The sequence below is a fragment of the Balaenoptera ricei genome, chromosome 15 (assembly GCF_028023285.1).
Source record: "Balaenoptera ricei isolate mBalRic1 chromosome 15, mBalRic1.hap2, whole genome shotgun sequence".
In the NCBI taxonomy this organism is placed as follows: Eukaryota; Metazoa; Chordata; class Mammalia; order Artiodactyla; family Balaenopteridae; genus Balaenoptera; species Balaenoptera ricei.
Genome location: NC_082653.1, coordinates 73156396 through 73164330, shown reverse-complemented (window position 1 = coordinate 73164330; position 7935 = coordinate 73156396). Strand labels below are relative to the sequence as shown.

Below are 7935 nucleotides of genomic sequence, written 5' to 3'. Positions count from 1 at the left end.
ATGGATGGATTACCGTTCACTAAACCTCACACTTTATATTTTACTAGCTTTTCCCTAATGCCTCTCTTCTGTTTCAGTGTCCCGGTCTGGGACACTGCAAGACATTTAGCTGTCATGTCTCCTTAGCTTCCTCTGTTCCGTCTGGTCCTCAGACTTGTTTTCACTGACCTTGACCAGTTTGAGGAGTGCTGGTTAGGTATTTTGTCAAATTCCTAAAGTTTGGGCTTGTCTGGTATTACCCCCATGATTAGATTTGGGTTATGGGTTTGGGGGAGGAAGACCACAGAAGTGAAGTCCCTTGCCTTTCACTGAAACTTTTTTTTTTTTAAATAGGCATCACTTTTTAAAAAAAAATTTATCTTTGGCTGTGTTGGGTCTTCGTTGCTGCGTGCAGGCTTTCTATAGTTGCGGCGAGCGGGGGCTCCTCTTCATTGCGGTGCACGGGCTTCTCATTGCAGTGGCTTCTCCTGTGGCTGAGCACGGGCTCTAGGCACGTGGGCTTCAGTAGTTGTGGTGTGCAGGCTCAGTAGTTGTGGCGCACGGGCTTAGTTGCTCCGCGGCATGTGGGATCTTCCCGGACCAGGGCTCGAACCCGTGTCCCCTGCATTGGCAGGTGGGTTCTTAACCACTGTGCCACCAGGGAAGCCCCTCACTGAAACTTTTAAAGGCTCCACATTGCCCTCAAAGTTAAAAAGCTTGAAGCTGATAGAAGGTTTTCCATGGCCTGGCCTGAGCCAGCCCCTCCAGCTCCACAACTGCCTTTGCTTTCCTTCCTTCCGGCCTCCCCCGACGCCAGGCTCTAGGCTCCAGCCTGCTCCCAGAACAGGACAAATAATTCACTTCTCCAGGCCTGGCCAGTGATGCCCTTCTCTCTTTTCAGACTCTCCAGGGAGACCAGTGACTATGTCTGTCGCAACTTAGCTCTAGACCTCCTTTTCCTAAAGGCTTCCTGACTCCCACTCCCACTTCCCAGGTTGGTCAGCATTTCTTCCACAGCACCCAGTAGCACAGACGTCTGATGCAGCACCCAGAGCGGCTTTTCCTGGCCTGTCTTCACCAGTTAGCCTGAGACAGGGAATCAGTACTCATGAATGAATAGGAAATGAGCCATTTCTTTCCCCCTCCTGTGTGTCAGGGGGACAGTGCCTTCCTGAGCCAGACTGGGAAGTGGGAACCTGTGGGGCTGTTTGTCTTTGTTGCCCCAGAGGGGGTGAGGTGTGACCTGGATGGGCAGTGTACAGGTGTCTAGACCCAAGCGTCCCCCAGAGGGGCAGGATGGAGGGGTCTTTAGGGTCATTCTAACTCCCGGGGGTGTCACTGAGCCATGGGCAAATTTACAGGAAGGGTTCAAGGTCAAAGCTGCAGGTGTCATCACTGCATCTGGGACACCAGACCCTCTGAAATGCAGCCTCTTGCCTTTGGCAGGCCATTTTGCAGAAGAGTAGCGAGAGTGGGGGAGGGTGAGTCTAGACACTCCTGGTGGAGGGCTGGGGTATCACTCTGCCCTGGGCATCTGGTGGGGCCCTGGGGGAGACAAGGACTGGGAAAGAGCCCAAAAGGGGTTAAGATTAATGAAGAATCAGGATCCACAAAGCCTGAGGAGTTTGGGCACCTTCACACCTTTGACACACCTGCCACCCCTTCCAGACCCGCCTGGCTGGTTGGAAGTCCCATTACACAGTCACTGAACCCCAAGCTCCCAGGCAGTGGGGAGACCTGAACATGGCAGCTTGCCTTCCACTCTGCTCCTAGCCAGAACCAAGCTGGAGCCCTGGAGATGCCAAGCTCTTTCTGATGCTGAGACCCGAGAGGAATTCCTCTCAAGGGTGGATTTATTTTTTATTTATTTATTTATTAGCCCACCCTGTGGCTTTCAGGATCTTAGTTCCCCGATGAGGAACTGAACCCATGTCCTCAGCAGTGAAAACGTGGAGTCCTAACCACTGGACCGCCAGGGAATTCCCTCAAGGGTGGATTTAGTAGCAGATGTTTTGCACAGGATTCCAGGGTGGATAATGTTCCTTCAAGTCAGTAGCCATTTCTGAGCTCCCTGTGGAGGCTGGGCTGCCCCTGGTCCTTTTTGGCCATTCCCCAAGTTCAATGATACACTTTCATTGTGGTGGGTTCACCATGTCCCAGACCAGCTTCAACCTCCTCCCGGGGGAGCTTCCCAGCACACATCTCCAGCTGGCTGGCTGGGGGCTGCTGTGGCCCTGTTCTCTAGGAGGCTTGTCTGGCTCAGCCTGCCCTGTAGGTAAGACCCCACCTCCCTGTGTAAATACTGCATGTGACAAGTGTGTAAAACCTAGCTGCAGATGCTGATGCTGAGATTTGCTTGGGCAGCCTCTGGTTTTCCTGTTCTGATGCTATCATCCTTGTTCTCACTTTCCTGTTCTCCACCCACTACCCCACGTATCTCTACCCGGAGTACCTCTGCAGCTCTCAGTGGCATCAGGCCCTGCGGCTCCCATGCCCTATTTTGGACACATTTCTCTGTCTCAGCCTCTTCACACTCACTTGGACACAATGTGGGCTTTTGCCCTCTGGGCTAAGGGCGCTGCTGCCTCTTATCTGACCCAGACTTCTGAGGCTAAACCCATCTCTACTTGATAAGAGAAGAGGAGGGTGCTTGACATTTCTTTTTTTTTTTCGGTTGTGTGGGGCGAGATAGGGGTAGAGGATTAAGAGGTACAAACTACTATGTATAAAATAAGCAAGCTAGTGGTTAAGAATCTGCCTGCCAATGCAGGCGACACAAGTTCGAGCCCGGATCCGGGAAGATCCCACATGCCGCGGAGCAACTAAGCCCGTGCGCCACAACTACTGAAGCCCGCGTGCCACAAGTCCTGAAGCCCACGCGCCTACAGCCTGTGCTCTGCAACAAGAGAAGCCAGTGCAATGAGAAGCCCGCGCACCACAACGCAGAGTAGCCCCGCTCACCGCAACTAGAGAAAGCCCGCGTGCAGCAACGAAGACCCAAAGCAGTCAAAAACAAACAAACAAATAAATAAATTAATTAATTAATTCATTAAAAAAATAAGTAAGCTACAGGATGTATTGTACAGCACAAGAAATATAGCCAATATTTTATAATAACTTTAAATGGAGTAAATCTGTAAAAGTTTTGAATCACTATGAGGTACACCTGAAACTAATATCATATTGTAAATCAACTATACCCCAATTAAAAAAATAAAGTGACAGGCTGGTACTCAGATCCTCTTATTCTATTTTTTTTTTTTTTTTTTTTTTGGCTGTGCTGCGAGGCTTGCAGGATCTTAGTTCCCCAACCAGGGATTGAATCCAGGCCCTCGGCAGTGAGAGTGTGGAGTCCTAACCACTGCACCGCCAGGGAACTCCTGACATTCCTTAAATATCTAAATAAGTTAGGAATATTATGTTTAATCTTCCCGACTACCTACTATTTAGTTTCATATTTTCCCCATCTTGCTGATGCGAAAAATGAGGCTTAGAGAGATGAGGTAAACTGACCTGCCCAATATGGCAAAGTCTGAAAATGGTAGAGCCAGGATTTGAACCCAGGCCTGTGTGATCCTAAAGTCCAGCCAGAATTTTTGGTGAGCTTTCTGTTCCAATTTATGGCCTATTTTTAAATTGGGTCTTCTTATTGAGTTGTGAGACCTTAATATATCTCAGATACAAGGGCTTTGTCAGATACATATTTTGCAAATATTTTCTCTCAGTCCATAGCTTTTCATTTCATTTTTTAAAAAAATTAATTAATTATTTATTTATTTTTGGCTGTGTTGGGTCTTCGTTTCTGTGCGAGGGCTTTCTCTAGTTGCGGCAAGTGGGGGCCACTCTTCATCGCGGTGCGCGGGCCTCTCACTGTCGCGGCCTCTCTTGTTGCGGAGCACAGGCTCCAGACGCGCAGGCTCAGTAGCTGTGGCTCACAGGCCTAGTTGCTCTGTGGCATGTGGGATCTTCCCAGACCAGGGCTTGAACCCGTGTCCCCTGCATTGGCAGGCAGACCCTCAACCACTGCGCCACCAGGGAAGCCCCATTTCATTTTTAAAAATCAGTATCTTTTGAAGAACAAAAATTTTTAATTTCCATGAGTTCAATTTGGTATTTTTTTTTTCTTTTATAGTTTGTGCTTTTTGTGTCCTATTTAAGAAATCTTCATCAAACCCGGGGTAACTAAGATTTTCTGTTTTCTTCTAGAAGCTTTATAGTTTTAGCTTTAACATTTGGGTTTATGATACATTCGACTTAGCTTTTGTATATGATTCTTTTTTTTTTTTGCATATGGCTATCCAATTGTTTCAGCACCATTTGTTGAGAATATTCTCCTTTCCCCCATCATATTGCCCTGCCACCTTTGCTAAACATCAATTGACCACATATATGTTCATCTTTTTCTGAATTATTTATTTTATTTCATTAATTTGTATGTTTATCTCTACACCAAAACCATGTCTTGATAACTGTAGCTGTATAGTGAGTCTTGACATCATGTAATGAACTTCCTCTTTTTTCTTTTTAAAAATTGTTTTGGCTAGTCTATGTCTTTGGCTTTCTATATAAATTTTAGAATCAGCTTGTCAGTTTCTCAAAAACCATGTTGGGATTTGATTGGGATAATGTTAAGTCATGTAGAATTGATATCTATTTCTTCCTAATAATATTTATTGATATTATTGAGTTCTTCCTTAAATATTTGGTAGAATTTACCAATGGAGCCATCTGTGCCTGGAGTTTTCTTTGTAGGAAACTTTTTTTCCTTTCCTGAATATTTCCATTTATTACCTCCAGTTTATGGGGAATGTGAAGGAGTTCAACTGACTTTGCAATGTCACCAGGAAAGAAATGCTGGAAACCTGAGGGTGAATCCTTTATGCTTCCAAATATTTTGAAAGTTGGCTCATGTAAAGACAAAAACAAAAACAACAACGGAAAAAACCACACCCCAAAACCCTCCAAACCAAGAAATTTTGTATGATGAAAGAGTATTTCTGGGAATGAAAAAGAAAAAACTTTGCCTCTCAATGCCTAGAGGTCTGTGCTAGTTTTGAAGATAAAGCTTTTATTTTAGGCACAGTGCTCAAATTGATTTCATAGGAAGGTTTAACTACAAATTGTTTCATTAATTATGTAAGGCTAATTCAAGTTTTCTTTTTTTTTAAAATATGTATTTATTTATTTAGGCTGCGCCGGGCCTTAGTTGCGGCATGCAAACTCTTAGTTGCGGCATGCATGTGGGATCTAGTTCCCTGACGAGGGATTGAACCCGGGCCCCCTGCAATGGGAGCACGGAGTCTTACCCACTGGATCACCAGGGAAGTCCCCAAGTTTTCTATTCTTGAGTGAGCTTTGGTAGTTTATTATTTTTAAGGAATGTTTCCATTTCATCTATGTGGTTGAATTTACTGGCACAAAGTCATTTATAGAATTGCTTTCTTTCTTTCTTTTTCTTTTTTCTTTTTTTGCTGTGCAGCTTGCGGGATCTTAGTTCCCTGACCAGGGATTGAACCCAGGCCCTCGGCAGTGAGAGTGTGGAGTCCTAACCACTGGACCACCAGGGAATTCTCTGGAATTGCTTTCTTAATTTCATTTTTGAATTGTTTGTTGCACTTTGCATAAGTCATTCTACTACCTTCTGATCTCCATTGTTTCAGATGCAAAGTCGGCATATATCAATATTGATGCTTCCCTACACATGATGAGTCTTTTGTATTTGCTGCTTTTATGATTTTTCTTGTTGTCTTTCAACAGTTTGGCTATAATGTGTCTGACCATGGATCTTTTTGTATGTATCCTACATGGTATTCATTGAGTTTCTCAGATGTGTAGATTATTTTTTCATCAAATTTGGGAAGTTTTTGGCTATCGTGTCTTTTTTTTTCCTTTTCCCTGATAAAGTACTTTATGTTACTAGTTTCTACGAAGATATATTCCATGAGCAAAATGATTAAGATTTTGGTTTCTTTGTCAGATAGTCCTGGGTTTGAATTCCAGCTTTGCTACTTATTAGTGGCAGACAAGTCACTTCATTGCTTTGTGTCTAGATTTTTGTTTACTGGTTTATTATACAGAATACTATAAAGGATATAGATGAACACCCAGATGAAGAAGTACACAGGGCAGGGTCTGGAAGGGTCCTGAGCACAGGAGATTCTGTCCCCATGAAACTGGATGTGCCACCCTCCCAGTATGTAGATATGTTCACCAACTGGGAATCTCTGCCATTGTTTCTTCAAATAATTTTTTCTGCCCTTTTCTCTTTTTCCTTTTCTGTTGGGAATCCTACTATGCTTATGTTGGGACACCTGTTGTTCCATAGATAACTGAGCAAAGACTTATTTTTTAAAAAAATATATTTATTTGTTTATTTATTTATTTAATTTATTTATTTTGTCTGCTCCAGATCTTCATTGCAGTGCGCAGGATCTTTAGTTGCGGCATGCGGACTTCTTAGTTGTGGCATGCAGGTGGGATCTAGTTCCCCGACCAGGGATAAAACCAGGGCCCCCTGCATTGGGAACACAGAGTCGTACGCAGTGGACCACCAGGGAAGTCCCACGACTCATTTTTAGTTGCCTTTTCCCTCTATGTTCTACAGATTGGATAGTTTCTACTGACCCATCTTCAAGTTCACTGATTCTGTCATCTGTCATCTTAAATCTGTTGTTGAGTCCCTTTAGTGAATATTTCACTTCAGTTATTATTGTTACTTTCAACTCCAGAATTCCTTTTTTTTTTTTTTTTAAATGATGGGAGTATGGTTTATTAAGCTGCACCTTAGTACAGGCGCTGGGGCTTGCCCTTGGTGCTCTTAATGTACAAAGCCTGGATGTTCTGCCAATTTTTCTTGAGCAATGACACCAGGAAGTTGACAGCTAACTGTATGTTGTACACAAGCTCATCATCTGTCACCTTCCTGTGGCCAACAGCCACTGCCAGACACAGTACCTTCTTCATCTGGAACTTGATCATGGACTTCACTTCATCAACTTTGGCCACCATGTTCTCATTGTGGGTAGTTAGGAAGAGAACTTGCCAGACTTATTCAGGCCTGGGCCCAGGATTCATGGGATCTGCTTGATCAGAGACTCTGAAGCCAAAAACGCATCATACTTTTTGGCCAGCTTCTTGACCAGTTTCTTATTCTTGTTGAGTTTCTTCAGCACCTTGATGTCCATTTCCAGAAGTTTTTCATCATTCCAACAGACACTCTGTACCCTAATTACAAAACTCCCCATTCCTCTCTCCCTCCAGTCTCTGATAATCTCTATTTTTTCTGTTTCTGTGAATTTGCCTATTCTAGGTACCTCATATAAGTGGAATCATACAATATTTGTCCTTTTGTGTCCAGCTTATTTCACTTAACATACTATTCTGAAGGTTCATCCATGTTGTAGCATGTATCAGAACTTTTTTTTAAAAAAAAATACATGATTTCTACCCCCTTATCAAGATGATCTATTTTTGATTCATCGTTGTCACACTTTTCTTTGAATCTTTGTTTTGCTGTCACACTTCTTTGTTTAGTTCTTTGAACATATTTATAATAGCTACTTCAAAGCCTTGGTCTATTAAATGCAACATCTGGGGGCATTCAGAGACAACTTCTACTGATTACTTTTTTCCCCTGAGTTTGGACTGGATTCTGATGTCCCCTAAAGGTTATTGTTGTCATGGTGTGTTTGTTTGTTTAATAATTTGCTTAGGCAAAATCTGTGAAATCTGCCTCCTTCATGGTGTGTGGCCACTGACCTTTCTACCCTGTTTTGTTTTTTTTTAATTAACTAATTAATTTAATTTATTTTTGGCTGCATTGGGTCTTCGTTGTGGCACGCGGGCTTTTCATTGCAGTGGCTTCTCTTGTTGCGGAGCATAGGCTCTAGATGCGTGGGCTTCAGTAGTTGTGGCGCACGGGCTTAGTTGCTCCAGAGCATGTGGGATCTTCCTGGA

At 43.7% G+C, this 7935-nt stretch overlaps 1 pseudogene; it reads right to left on the bottom strand.

Moving 5' to 3' along the window:
• Window positions 1-6762: 6762 nt before the first annotated feature.
• LOC132349083 (large ribosomal subunit protein uL1-like) lies at window positions 6763-7163 on the bottom strand (annotated as a pseudogene).
• Between the last annotated feature and the right edge of the window lie 772 nt (window positions 7164-7935).